The following is a 15,002-nucleotide window of genomic DNA, read 5'->3' as shown; positions in this document are numbered from 1 at the left end:
TTGGCCTTACATTCCAAACCCTATGCGGTGCCATACAACCATGAGTTGTGGAGGTGAAGTGCGGGAAGTGCAGAAAAGCTGCTCATGACGTTGGGACTGACTGCCCGTCTCCAGTGATCTGCATCAAATGCTCTGGGAACCACCCGGGCTGGAGCAGAGACTGCTAAGGAATGCAAAATACAGGAAATAAAAGTAACCAAGCGGATCCCCTGCGCTGAAGCCAAAAAAGAATATAAGGCGATGAAACCCCTTGTCTTTGCCGCCTCATGTTCTTCCATGGTGCAGAAATGTATTCCCAAGGTGGACACTTCAATGCAGACGATGTCTAGTGTGCCTGTATCCACCACAAGCACTGCTATGTGCACATGTACATGCTAAGGAAACGATTAAGGACAAAGCAATCTGGGCAGCTGCATCAGGGAAGACCAACAACAGTTCCGCATTGAGCATCCAGAAGGTGCAAGAAAAGCAGAGTGCCTCTCAATGCCCCCCCCCCCCCTCTCCCCCAATCCTCAAAGGGGCTGGGTGCAGGGAAAGGCTCATGACGTTCAGGTCAAAAGCTGTCCCAAGCAACATCAGATGTCATTCTTTCCCGTCTGACTGATGAGGAGAACATCGTGGAATTAGATGCCTTGGATCCTTGTATGATTGTGGTTCAATGAACCCTCTGCCAAGCACTTAAATGTGAATTACAGAGTAATCATGTAGATGTAGATCCAGGCAGCCATTCAGTTTGCCCTCACCCTAAAAGTGCTTCACCTCTGCAGTACAAAGGTAGTGGTACGTTAAAACCACATCAATGAAATGGCTCCCATCCTACAGTGCAACTTACAGGGGTTCAGGACGCATGTGGAGGAACTATGCCTCCTATCTCAGGGTAGGCCACTGTCTCTGTCTCTCCAGGAGACTAATTTCCATTAATCGTTTGCCCCTGAGCTATGAGGCTATATCCTACACAAAAAGGATGACTTGGGTGGAGAGAGAGGTAGAGGAGGCATAGGTACTTTCATCAGTACCGACTACCACTCCTTGCCTCTCTCCCTTACAATGACTTAACAAGCAGTTGCCATGTCAGTGCATGTGCATCATCCATTGACAATTTGTTCCCATTACTTGCCCCCACACTATGTGCTTGATGTGGAGGCCCTAACAGACCTTATTACACAGCTCCCCTGCCCCTTCATCCTCTGTGATGATTTTAATGCACACAATGTGCTTTGGGGCTCTGCAACTACCTGCCCCAGGGGTGGAGCAACTGAGAGGCTTCTCATGTCGTCATGTGCATGCTTGCTTAATACGGAACAGAGTACACATTTCTGTAAAGCAACTGGGTCGTTCTCTGCCATTGATCTCTCACTTTGCTCTCCAGCTCTTGCTCACACTGCTCAATGGGAAGTGGTCGACAACTTGCACAGAAGTGATCACTTCCCGATCTGGATTCATCTGCCACATGGACTGGAACCTGAAAGGAAACCACCACAGTGGGTGCTCGGTAGGACATACTGGACCCTTTATAGCTAGTTGACCCAGTTTTAACATTGTGCCAATGTTGAGGCATGGGTGGATCATATTACCAAAATGATCCACCATGCCACTGCAGCATTTATTTCACACACCACAGGACAACAGAAGAGGCAACTTGTCCCTTGGTAGAGTGGCGAATGCCACTCTGCAATCAGGACTTAGGGGTGCAGCTCTGCATAGGTTGAAGTGTCTGCCAAGTACAGAGAATCTTGCAGTATTTCAAGTGGTGAGGGCAAAGTGCCGCCGAATTATTCGAGAGAGCAAGAAGAGGTCATGGCAACAGCCTTTGAATTCCATTAACTGTTCCACGAAGAGCTATGTTGTATGGGAGACTGTCAGGAGAATTTCTGGGACAGGAGGGAGGTGCTCCATGGCTGCTGTAATGGGGAATGGCACTCTCCAAAAGATCCACGGATTGCCCAGACTATGGTGGCCTATTTTGCCACAGTTACTGCAGTTGCCAGTCAGGATCCAGGTTTCCAGCACGATAGAGCGGTTGCTGACAGGTTTTAGTGTGGACCTCCGGTCCACCACTGATGCAGATTACAACTGCCCCTTTTCCATGTGGTAACTGGATTCTACATTGTCTGTGGCTCATGACACATCTCCTGGTCACAACAGAATTCATTATGGTATGCCGCGGCACCTGTGAAAGGCGAAACAAAGACATCCTCCTCACACTTTTTAGTGCCATTTGGGTGTTGCCTCAGTTTTCCAACTCGTGGCATGAGGCAATTTTAATTCCTCTCCTAAAACCCGGGGAAGACCGTACATCCCTGAGTAGTTATCACAGTGTTGCACTCACTAGCTGTGTGGGAAAGATGTAGGAGCAGATGGTCAACAACCATCTTGTCAGGATCTTAGAATCCAGGTGCCTCCTTAGTTGCTTTCAGTGTGGGTTCAGGAAGTGTTGTCGCTCCACCTTTCATAATCTGATCTTACTGGAGGCAGCTATACAACAGGCTTTCCTATGCTGACAACACCTTCTAGGTGTATTTTTGGACATTTGGTAGGACTATGATATTACTTAGAGGCAGCTTATCCTTGAGCAGCTTCAAGAATGGGTTTTTCGTGGTTGTCTTCCCATTTTTATTCGGTCCTTCCTCTCACCACAACGTTTTGGATACAGAGTTGGTGACATCCTGTCTGATCACTTTGAGCAGGAGAACTGTCCACCTCAAGGGAGCATTTTGAGTGTGACTGTCTTTGCCATAGCTGTTAATAGCATTACGTCCATAGTGAAAAAGTCTTGACCAGTGTTCTTTGTTTGTGGGTGACTTCTCGGTTTTCGCTTGCAACAACAACACATCAGTTGCAACTAACTCTTCAATGTTTGGATGAGTGGGCACAGAAGAGTGGTTTTAAGTTTTCCACTGAGAAGTCTGTGTGTGTTCCTTTTAACAGTTCTTGTTCCATTTTAAACTTTGCTAAGTTGAGCATGAGGGACACCGTCCTTTCTTTTAAAGTCACAGTGACTTTTCTGGGCCTAACATTTGACTCTAAGCTTATGTGGTTACCACATCTTAAGGGCCTGAAAAAACAGTCATTTAAGGCTTTAAGTATTTTAAAATGTCTTTGCCACAGTACGTGGGGAGCAGACAGGACTCGTCTGCTCCGGTTTTACATGGCATTTGTACGATCTTGGCTCGATTATGGGTGCACGATGTAGGAGTCTGCGAGACCCTCTTATTTAAAGATGTTCGACATGATCTCCATGAAGGGATTCGGTTGGCCTTTGGAGCATACAGAACAAGCCCCATACCAAGCCTCGTGCAGAGGCTGGTGAATCACTACTTCACATCAGGCGACAGCTACTTACGGTGCACCAGGCATATAAAACACTGTGCATTTCAACACATGCACTTACCATACCATTGCTCATCCTCCACTGGAAAGGCTTTTTCGTGACTGGCAACAGGCAATGAGGCCCTATGGAATTCGTGCACAGTATTGCCTTCTAGAGATGAGTGTGGCTGGACTTCATGTTTTACATTGCAGGCACAGTGTCCTGTTTCCTTGCAGGCTGTCATCGTTTCTGCGCTACACAGGAAGTGTATGCAGTTGTGGGATGAGGAAAGGCTGGCGGTGACGGCCAATAAGCAGCGGTTATTGAAGTCAACAACCTGGCCATGGGGTTTCTCCTGTCAGTTGCTCAGGTGGAATGAAGTGGCCCTCACACATCTTAGAATTGGGCACTGCCCTGTCACACATAGATTTTTAGTCTGCCAAGAGGATCCCTGTTTTTTGATGCTTGTAGCATGCACATCTGCCACATTTTAACAAAGTGCATTTTATACCATGGTCCAAGGGCAGAAGCAAATATTGGTGGGGATCTGCCCTCTATTTTAGCTGATGATGAGATGAGTGTGACTAAACTTTTAAAGTTTTGTGATGAGTCTGGACTCTGGCCTAAACTTGTAGGCTGGAGGTTTTAGTGTGTCGTTAGGGTGGCTGGCCCCTCCTTTTTTCTTCTCACGGTGAGCCAGCCACATCCATCTGCTCTGTTGTCATAGTTCCTTATACTATTTCATCCTGTGTAGTTAATGTTTTAATATTGACACAATACTTCGTTCCGTGTGGTTGTGCAAATAGTTTGCCTCAGAGAGGGCCCCCATTAGGAAGGAGCGCGCCATCAGAGATGCCGGTAGTCACGGGGGATATTTTCATATTTTCGCAATGGTTTCTTCTACTTCTACAACTTCTGCTCACAAGATAAACCTAGATGAGTCTCAGCCCCAGTGCCAAAGTTCCTAGTTGTTTCCTGGTCTGACGAAGGTCAAGACTTCTCGACAGTATACCATTTCATTATTCAGAAAGGTGTCGACACAATTGCAGGTCCTGTAAAGTCTTGTTCCTGGTTACGACATGGCACAGACAGTGCCCTCCAGGCACAAAAATTGCTTTGAACTACACTGCTACACACCTTCCCTGTCAGGGTGGAAGTGCACCGTACTTTAAACTCATTGTGTGGGGTCGTTTATACAAGATCACTTGACGGATTATCAAATGAGGACATTCAAAATTACCTGTCTGATCAGGGAGTAACGGCTGTACATTTAGTAATGAAAAGGGTTGAAAAGGAACTGGTACCGATCCGCACTTTCTTCTTAACATTTGACAGAGTTCAATTTCCATTGGACATTAAAGTGGGATATGAGATAATTTCAGTTCACCCTTACATTGCCAACCCAACGTGTTGCTGTCAGTGTCAGAGGTTTAACCATACCAGCCAGTCATGTTCCAATACGACCAAATGCGTTACCTGTGGCAGGGACGCCCATGAAGGTGATTTTCCACCCCTATCCCCTCATTGATTCAACTGTATGGGTGACCACACTGGTTCCTATAGAGACTGCCCTATTTTTAAAGATGAACGAATTATTCAGGATGTCCGAGTGAAGGAAAAGGTGTCTACCTTTGCTGCTTGTAAGTTATTCACCAGTAGATAGGTCACTGCGTTCCCCGTGTGTAAGTATTGCACTGTCCTCTCCCCTCGACCTACTAAGGAGGTAGCCACACAGACTTGCGATCTCACCTTTAGTACCATGGTTGTCAGATCAGCCAGCCCAAAGATCGCCTGTTCACCCTCCCATTATCACCCGCTCACTCTAAGGCTCAACCTTCATCAGCTCCTGCTAAATCACATGCCCCAAAATCAGATGCCGGACTTCTAAAACAGAGCCTACTCGTGAAGATTTTTTACGTACCTAGACCTCACAACCATAAGCTGCTCCATCTCAGTGTCCTGCTTCCAAGAAGGCTCATAAGAAACACGGTTCCTCTCCTTCTCCGCCACGGCATGTCTCTTCTGCAGCGCCACCCAGCGGTAGCCACCCTTGGCCATCTTCCGTGTCGCTGAGACACACTGCTGGCAGCTGGTCAACCAGCTGACCACTGGCAGCAGGAGCTGCCCCCGAAAAAACATAGATCAGGATCTTCTGACTCTGGCTAAATGCCATTCCACACCGTCAGCCACTGGCTCTCAGCAGTCGTTGAGTTGACGGCAACCATGGTGAGATTTTCCCTTATTTTGTCCACCCTATGTCAATTATCCATTGGAATATCCGCGGAATTTGCTCCAATCAGGATGAACCGTCGATCCTCTTACCATTCTACTCCGTGGCCATCTTCTGTCTTCAGGAAACAAAGCTATGTCCCCATGATCGCTTTGTCTTCCCTCATTTCCAATCAGTCCACTTTGATCTTCCCTCTGTTGCTGGCGTTCTGGCACATGGTGGACTTATGTTTCTTCTCCTTGATACTATCCATTATCATCCAATGTACTTACACAGTTCTTTCCAAGGTGTCACTATACATCTTTCCCTTTCTGGATTGACCTTCTCTCTTTGTACCTTATACATTCCATCGTCCACACCAATGGCAAGAGTCAATCTCCTTGGTCAGCTCCTCCCCCCCCCCCCCCCCCCCCAATTTGCTGGTTGGGGACTTCAACGCCTACTGCCCGCTTTGGGGATTTCCGTGTCCTTGTCCAAGAGGTTCCCTATTGATTGTCCTCTTCCACCAAATGGATCTTGTTTGCCTCAACACTGGGTAACCTAGATTTTTGTCTGCCTCCACATCAACCTACTCATTTGGACCTTTCAGTCAGTACTGTTCGGCTAGCTCGGTGCTTTGAATGATTCACTCTTGCTGATACATATGCGGGTGACCATTTTCCATGTGTCCCTTGATTACAGCCACAACTGCCATCTATGCGACCAAGACACTGGAAGTTTTCCCAAACCAATTGGACACTTTTCTCCTCTCTAGCAACATTTGATGACCGTCAGTTTCTTAGCATTAACGATCAGGTCACTCATGTTACGGAAGTTATTCTTACAGCCGCGGAACTATCAATACCTCGTACGGTGGAATGAGGCATGCTGTGACACAGTATGCGAGTGGATATGTGCTCTTCGCGTTTTCTGCCATCATCCTACGTTAGCCAACTGTATGTGCTATAAGCAGTTGTGTGAACAATGCTGTTGCATCATACGCAATTGCAAGAAGGCAAGCTGGGATTTCTTTACCAGCTCCTTTAATAGCTTCACTCCCTCATCAGTTGTTTGGAGTCGAATCCGACGGATATCTGGCACATCCAGTTTTTCCCCGACCTCTGGGCTAACAGTCGCCCATGATACCTTACTGGACCCAGTCACAATCTCTAAATCACTGGGTCGACACTTTGCTGAGATTTCAAGCTCTTCTGATTACCCACCAACCGTTCTCCCGAAGAAATGGGCAGCGGAAGAGCGACATCTTGCTTTTCCTCTCCAAAATCGCAAAAGCTATAGTATCGTTTTTTCTATGTGGGAACTCAGACATGCACTCTCCTCCTCTGGCCCTTCTGTTCTGGGACCAGATGGTATTTACATCCAAATGTTGCTGCATCTATCATGCCCTAGTCTGTGCTACCTCCTTTGCCTTTATAATTGACTTTGGGTCGACAGTACGTTTCCCAGAAGATGGCGGAAAGCCATCGTTATTCCTGTTCCAAAGTCTGGAAAGGACAAGCATCTCCCATCCAGCTAGCAGCCAATCTCTCTCATGAGTAGTGTTTGTTAGGGTTTGGAACATATGGTAAATTGCAGTTTAGGCTGGTGGCTGCTAGTGGGAGGCATACTTGAGCACTCCTCCACCCGAGTGTCTGGGATCCCCACCAGGTCAGTTTAAAGGAAGACATTGAAGAAATTCAGAGGCATGCCACTAGATTTGTTACTGGTAGATTCAATCAGCATGCAAGTATTAAGAGGATGCTTTGTGAACTCAAATAGGAATCCTTGGAGAAAAGCCAACAGTCTTTACCTGGGGCACTACTGCAGAAACTAGAGAAAAATCATTTGAGGCTAACTGAAGAATGATTCTACTGCTATCAACATACATTTTGTGTAAGGACCATGAAGATGAGATGAGATGGTGGCTTGCGAAGTATATATTGATGATTGGCCATGAAAACCTGATGACTCAATTTTGTTAAATTTTGCAGGAGAAGCAAAAATGGTTTCTTAAAAAAATAATATAAAGTGATGCAGAAAGATGCTACATGTGCAACTGTACAGTAGAATTTTTTTATATTTATTATGGTTTTAGGGTGCAAAACAGCTACGGTCGTAAGCCCCATTCTGCGGCTTAGTGAAGGGTAATAACAGGAATTTAAATCGGCAGCAATGGGAGCTAAACTCCAGGAGGAGGAGAACTAAAAACGGAAGGAAATCTTAGAAAAGTGCTATTGAAGGGGGGTTGGTTTTCCTGAAAAGAGCTTCAAATGACTTGATGTCATCTCACTAACACTTATGAATTCAAGCTGAGCACACGTCATCTGCTAGAAGGGAAGATGTATCAGGCGACAGCTGTAAATGGCGCGCAGCAGATTAAAATAGGGGCACTGAAGTAAAAGGTGTCTCACCATCCACGGTTGAGAGCAGTGAGGACAAAGTGGAGGAGGATCACGACTTACAAGATGTCGATGACTAAAAAGACAGTGCCCAATTCGGAGTCTAGTTAAAATTACCTCCTCCCGATGACGAGGCCGGGAGGAAGAGGTCCAAGCACAGGAAAGAGGTTTTATGTCCCGCAATTTATTATCCTGATGTGCATACCGATGTGTGTGCCATAAAAGAGCAACATGATGACATAAAATGCTCTGCAGATTGGCACAGGGAACCATGCGAACAGGGGACTGAGGAATAGAGATGGCAGCCTTTGGCACTATATCGGCTGCCTCATTTCTGCATATACGAACATGCCCTGGGACCCAGAGGAATGCCACAGAGATGCGCGCCCCCCCCCCCCCCCCCCAAGTGGAGCCTTTGGAGGCAGTCCTGAATCTGGTGGACCAGAAGGTGGATGGGATAAAGAGCTTGGAGGTTGAGAAAAGAGCTATATATAATATACTGTATCCGCTGATGGTGATGGATGTATTGGATAGCCTGGAGAACAGCGGAATGCTCCGTAGTAAAAACCGAACACTGGTCAGGAAGACAAAATCTAAAGGGGTGTCTTCAATAACATAGGCGCTCTCAACACCAAAGGTGGTCTTGGAGCTGTCATTGTAAATAAATGTGGCCTCCTCGATTTGTGCGCATAGAGCAGCAAAAGCCCGACAATAAACTATGAGGGGAGGGGGGAGGGGGTACTATCTACATCTACATCTACATCTACATCTACATCCATACTCCGCAAGCCACCTGACGGTGTGTGGCGGAGGGTACCTTCAGTACCTCTATCAGTTCTCCCTTCTATTCCAGTCTCGTATTGTTCGTGGAAAGAAGGATTGTCGGTATGCCTCTGTGTGGGCTCTAATCTCTCTGATTTTATCCTCATGGTCTCTTCGCGAGATATACGTAGGAGGGAGCAATATACTGCTTGACTCTTCGGTGAAGGTATGTTCTCGAAACTTTGACAAAAGCCCGTACCGAGCTACTGATCGTCTCTCCTGCAGAGTCTTCCACTGGAGTTTATCTATCATCTATCTATCTTTAGGAAGCTGACAAAGATCACGGAGAAGGCAGGTCCGGGGTGAAGCCAAGGTGGCTTTGTACACCCATTTGTCAAGAAAGTTTTAGGAAATTAAAAGGAAAGTGAATGTAGCAGTTGACAGAAGCAGACTCCTGGTGATAATAGAGAGGAAGGGCTGCCTGCATACCATAAATCCATGGTGGCGTAAAAAATTAAAAAAAAAGGGGGGGGGGAGCATGGGTCAGCTGAGCAGGCATGGAAGACAGACGACTAGTGTAATGACTCAGAAGGACTGCTCACCGATTGGACAGCAGAGGTTCAGCAGTCTCAGCGTTAAGGCTCTCCACGGGACTAGTTTAAAAAGCTCCAGACACTAAATGCAATCCACGGTGGTGGACAGAATCTAGACGTTGAAGAATAGATGGCCTTGCAGAGGAGTAAACTACAATTCCATAGTCCAATTACGAGCACACAAAGTTGCAATGTAGGTGGAGGAGGACAATTTGGTCTGCTCCCCAGGAGGTAACACCCAGAACATGGAGAATGTTGAGGGATCGTAGACAGCGAGCCGAAGGATATGAAATGTGGGAAGACCAGCACAGTTTTCTGTCAAACATAAGTCCCCACAATTTGGCGATGTCCACGAACAGAAGATCAACAGGGCCTAGATGTAGGATAGGCAGCTAAAACTCCGTATGACCCAAAAATTTACACAAACGGTCTTACTAGGAGAAAATATGAAGCCGGTTTCGATGCTCTGAGTGTGGAGGTGATGGAGACATCTTTGAAGATGTCGTTCAAGAAGGCTGTTCCATTGAGAGCGGTAATAGGTTGCAAAACCGTCAACAAAGAGGGGGCCTGAGACATGGGGAAGGAGAAATCCATAAATGGATTTATGGCAGTGGCAAATAGTACAACACTTAGCACAGAGCCCTGGGGCACTGCGTTTTCTTGGGAGAAAGTACGGGATAGAGGAGTGTTCACCTGCACTCCATAAATTCACAGATGAAAAGGTGTAGCCAACCTAGACAGCCCCAAGAGAACAGTGTGCAGAAGATGCCTGTCCTCCACCAGGTATCGTATGCCTTCGGCAAATCAAAAAATACAAGTGGAGAGAGCAGCAAGATGGTCAACAGTGAAATGATGCTTTCAAGAACCACATTGGGCAGTTGTTAAAAGGTTTCAGAACTCCAGCCATCAGCCTAAACGGCAATTTACCATATGTTCCAAACCCTAACAAACACTACTCATGAGAGAGATTGGCTGCTAGCTGGAGGGGAGATGCTTGTCCTTTCCAGGTTTTGGAACAGGGATAACGATGGCTTTCCGCCATCTTCTGGGAAACGTACTGTTGACCCAAAGTCAGTTATAAAGGCAAAGGAGGTAGCACAGACTAGGGCATGATAGATGCAACAACATTTGGATGTGAATACCATCTGGTCCCAGAACAGAAGGGCCAGAGGAGGAGAGTGCATGTCTGAGTTCCCACATAGAAAAAACGATACCATAGCTTTTGCGATTTTGGAGAGGAAAAGCAAGATGTCGCTCTTCCGCTACCCATTTCTTTGGGAGAAAGGTTGGTGGGTAATTAGAAGAGCTTGAAATCTCAGCAAAGTGTCGACCCAGTGATTTAGAGATTGTGACTGGGTCCAGTAAGGTATCATGGGTGACTGTTAGCCCAGAGGTCGGGGAAAAACTGGATGTGCCAGATATCCGTCGGATTCGACTCCAAACAACTGATGAGGGAGTGAAGCTATTAAAGGAGCTGGTAAAGAAATCCCAGCTTGCCTTCTTGCAATTGCGTATGAAGCAACAGCATTGCTCACACAACTGCTTATAGCACATACAGTTGGCTAACGTAGGATGATGGCAGAAAACGCGAAGAGCACATATCCACTCGCATACTGTGTCACAGCATGCCTCATTCCACTGTACGAGGTATTGATAGTTCCGCGGCTGTAAGAATAACTTCCGTAACATGAATGACCTGATCGTTAATGCTAAGAAACTGACGGTCATCAAATGTTGCTAGAGAGGAGAAAAGTGTCCAATTGGCTTGGGAAAACTTCCAGTGTCTTGGTCGCATAGATGGCGGTTGTGGCTGTAATCAAGGGACACATGGAAAATGGTCACCCGCGTATGTATCAGCAAGAGTGAATCATTCAAAGCACCGAGCTAGCCGAACAGTACTGACTGAAAGGTCCAAATGAGTAAGTTGATGTGGAGGCAGACAAAAATCTAGGTTACCCAGTGTTGAGGCAAACAAGATCCATTTGGTGGAAGAGGACAATCAATAGGGAGCCTCTTGGACAAGGACACGGAAATCCCCAAAGCGGGCAGTAGGCGTTGAAGTCCCCAACCAGCAAATTGGAGGGTGGGTGCTGACCAAGGAGATGAAGGAGATTGACTCTTGCCATTGGTGTGGACGATGGAATGTATAAGGTACAAAGAGAGAAGGTCAATCCAGAAAGGGAAAGATGTATAGTGACAGCTTGGGAGGAACTGTGTAAGTACATTGGATGATAATGGATAGTATCAAGGAGAAGAAACATAAGTCCACCACGTGCCAGAACGCCAGCAACAGGGGGAAAATCAAAGTGGACTGATTGGAAATGAGGGAAGACAAAGCGATCATGGGGGCATAGCTTTGTTTCCTGAAGACAGAAGATGGCCACGGAGTAGAATGGTAAGAGGATCGACGGTTCATCCTGATTGGAGCAAATTCCGCAGATATTCCAATGGATAATTGACATAGGGTGTTATATGACAATGGGTCTTGTGTGGCAGAAGATGCTTCTTAGTAATGTTACATGACAGAGTGTTCTGTGTATTAGTGTTTCATTTCAATGGGTGCTGTGTACACATGTTAAGTGGCAGAGGGTTCTCTGTATATTAGTTGTGTGGCAGGGGGTGCTCTGTACGTATGTTGCATGAGAGGGTGCTCTGTACAAATGTTTTGTGGCGGAGGGTACATATTACCTCTGCTGCGTGGCAGAGGGTGCTTTGTAGTAATGTTACATTGAGAAAAGCTCACACAGAGGATCTAGCTCATGCCAAACTGATGATGGGAGTTGGGTGACTGGCAAGTGGCTCTAGCTCGTGCCGAACTAAGCTTCACTTGGGTGGACTGTGCCATACTGGTGCTGCAGTTGGCCAGCTGGCAAGTGATCATAGCTCACAGCTCTCATCATCACCACAAGTTGTCACTCCAAATGTCTATTAAATATGCAACAAATAACATTTGTGTCTTGAGAACTTTAAGGCATGTTGAATTGCCCTCTCTGTTTATTGACTGGATAGCCACTGAATTGCAATTTATTTATTTAATGGGATAATAATAATTATTATAAGGTGGCAATTTTATTTAAGCACTGTTTTTACTCTTTCGATTGTTGCGAGTCAGCGATAGTGCAGTGCTGCTCGCTTTGGAGAATACACATTTTATAAGAATTATTTGGTCCGGGAAACACTTTTGCGATCACGGTTGCGATTTAGACGATATTTGCGTAATTATACTGATTAAAAGTTATTGTTTCCGAAAGACGCAGGTTCGATTAAAGCTGTGTGCACTTTTGCGCGTATAATGAAAATATTCATAACACGTCGCGTAACAAAAAGAAACATGCGAATCACAACCCTGATCAAACGAAGAAAATATATGATAACATAAATGTTCTTCGCTGTTATTCAAGACAGGCTCAGATTAGGCCTTGCAATTTTTAGTTATAGGAAATCACAAGACATTACACTTTAAGAGATATTTGTTTTGAATAACTTGTATTTACCTTCTCTCTCTCTCCTTTTTACAGCCTTTATACCTCCACATTGATTAAGGAACTTTTCCTTCTCTACCGACCAGTACGATAACAAAATTCAGACTCAACAAAATGTCTTACATCTAATTATTACATGCTTAACCCTTAACAATCATATATAGTTTCATAGTACAAACAATGCTAATTTATTCCGTGCACTAGAAAGTCTTTGATACACTGAGCACAAAAATGAAAACAATAAAATTATAATTACATTTTTAATATCAGGAATACTTCTTTAAATTATGAAAGTAAGGTTTGACATCGTCGTAGTATTAATTTTCATTGTTGTAGCACTACAATGTGCTGCTTGAATCATTTAGGTACTGGAAAGTGTTGTTCTCTGATTGCTGTGCCAGATAAGTTGTCAGCTGGTAGATAATTAGTGCTACTCATGCAAAGCTGGTGTGGGTCGCTAGTCGTGTAACATTTAATGAAATAAAATGTGCTGTCAGCATGATCAACAGAGTTCATGTAACTGTGATAAAATTCATGAGATCAATATATTCGAATGTCAAAGTCCACTAGAATAGTGATGACTGCACAGGCCAATACAAAATAAAATTACTTTTATAAACCTAAGTCTACATATGAGCAATATTATTATCATTACTGACTGGTCATTCTCTGTAGCTAGACATGGACAAAATGAGTGTAATGGCAAAGAAGGGATAGTTAAAGGAAACTTAACAAAGACTCTTAGGAGATCACATATTATTTACAACAGATTTGTAATATTCAAATCGTCAAAGTTAAGTTTTATTTCCTTTCTGTTAATCATACACATTCTGACCTTTTAGAATGTTAAAGGCTTACTGGACACAGAAGTTGCTATAATTTTAAGCTATTTGTTTGGCATACTTGGATACAAGAAGGATCAACATACAATTTATGCAGCCTTCAGGACCTCCAAGGTCACTTCATTGGCCCAAATGGGAGGGTATTTGCTGGTTCCAATTCCACCTGCACTTGCTGTTGTTGAACCTCACAAAACATTAACTGGAAGAACTTAGTAATTTTCAGATGAGTGTATGCACTCAAGTCAGAAAAAAGTAAAATAATAATTTATGTTTATTGTTTGTAGCATTGATTAAAGAAATGGAATTAGATTACGCGTCTTTCAGCACTGTGGGTTGAGACTGTTTCTTGTGGAAATGTAATAAAATTCCACTTCTGTCAAATGTATATAGTTCAGGACCTTTGAAACGTCAAGGGTTTTTTTTTAATCAAAAATTAAAATCAGTTATCTGTTAGAGAAAACCCTGTCAATTTTATTTTCAAAGTGGCAGCCCATGCTTTACTCACCCAGACACCTGTACATTTTAAAGCACTGCTTCCGGGATGGGGATTTGCTGACTCCAGATCGAAGGATGAGGGTCAGTGGGCCGGCTAGCCTGTATGTGATTTTTAGGCTATCTCCCACATTGAAATACTCGTAGGTGAATAGTGGAGTGGTAACAAATCCCGTCTCAGTTACATGATTCGGAAACATTTAGCAGACATTCACACACTTTCAAAGGAATTAAGCTACACACAGACAGTTGGGACACACCCATTTTGTCCTGAGGGGTAACGGGGTGGCAACAGAGGGGACATCTGGCCACCCCTTAAATTAACCATGTCAAATCTGTTAATAATCGTGCTGACTCTTCAGAGATGTGGTACAAAGGCACAAGAAAAAGAAGAAAGTAACCCATGCTTTGAGGATTATTTTGGACAAAATTATTGTGGATTATCACTTTCCCTTTACTATAGAGTACACAAGTTCCAAATTTCATACAGATTGGGTGATAAATAAGAAAATGTTAATATATTTTCAGAAAGTTAGCAAGTGTCATTTTGCATCATCGAAACGTTAAAATGATAAAGTTTCCAAACATTGAATAGACATAAAATGAAAACATACAGCGATAAAATGTTAAAATTTGAAATGGTTGCTTATCTCCATAGAAAAAACAAGCAAGTGGACATTTCATCTAAATATTAGATGGTAGGTGAAAAAAATGCTTTTTTTCTGGTTAAATTGACATGGAATGGCCCTATGTTATGTTTGTGTTCTTCGCCATTTGAGTCATTACCACAGTATTTCCCTTATTGTGATAGCTGTCAGATATACATTGCTTTTGATGGAAGGGGGCTGTACAGTGGGGATGGGGGGGGGGGGCTGTTTTATGTACTTCTGCAGTTAACTGTAATGTGAAAGCA

General features: G+C 44.5%; 1 protein-coding gene across 1 annotated transcript in view; it reads left to right on the top strand.

Moving 5' to 3' along the window:
- Nucleotides 1-15,002, top strand: part of LOC126188928 (cytosolic Fe-S cluster assembly factor NUBP2 homolog) — a 77,092-nt gene that overhangs the window by 10,478 nt on the left and 51,612 nt on the right. The window lies entirely within an intron of this gene.

This window comes from Schistocerca cancellata, chromosome 5, assembly GCF_023864275.1.
Source record: "Schistocerca cancellata isolate TAMUIC-IGC-003103 chromosome 5, iqSchCanc2.1, whole genome shotgun sequence".
In the NCBI taxonomy this organism is placed as follows: domain Eukaryota; kingdom Metazoa; phylum Arthropoda; class Insecta; order Orthoptera; family Acrididae; genus Schistocerca; species Schistocerca cancellata.
This window is presented reverse-complemented; position numbering and strand designations above follow the sequence as displayed.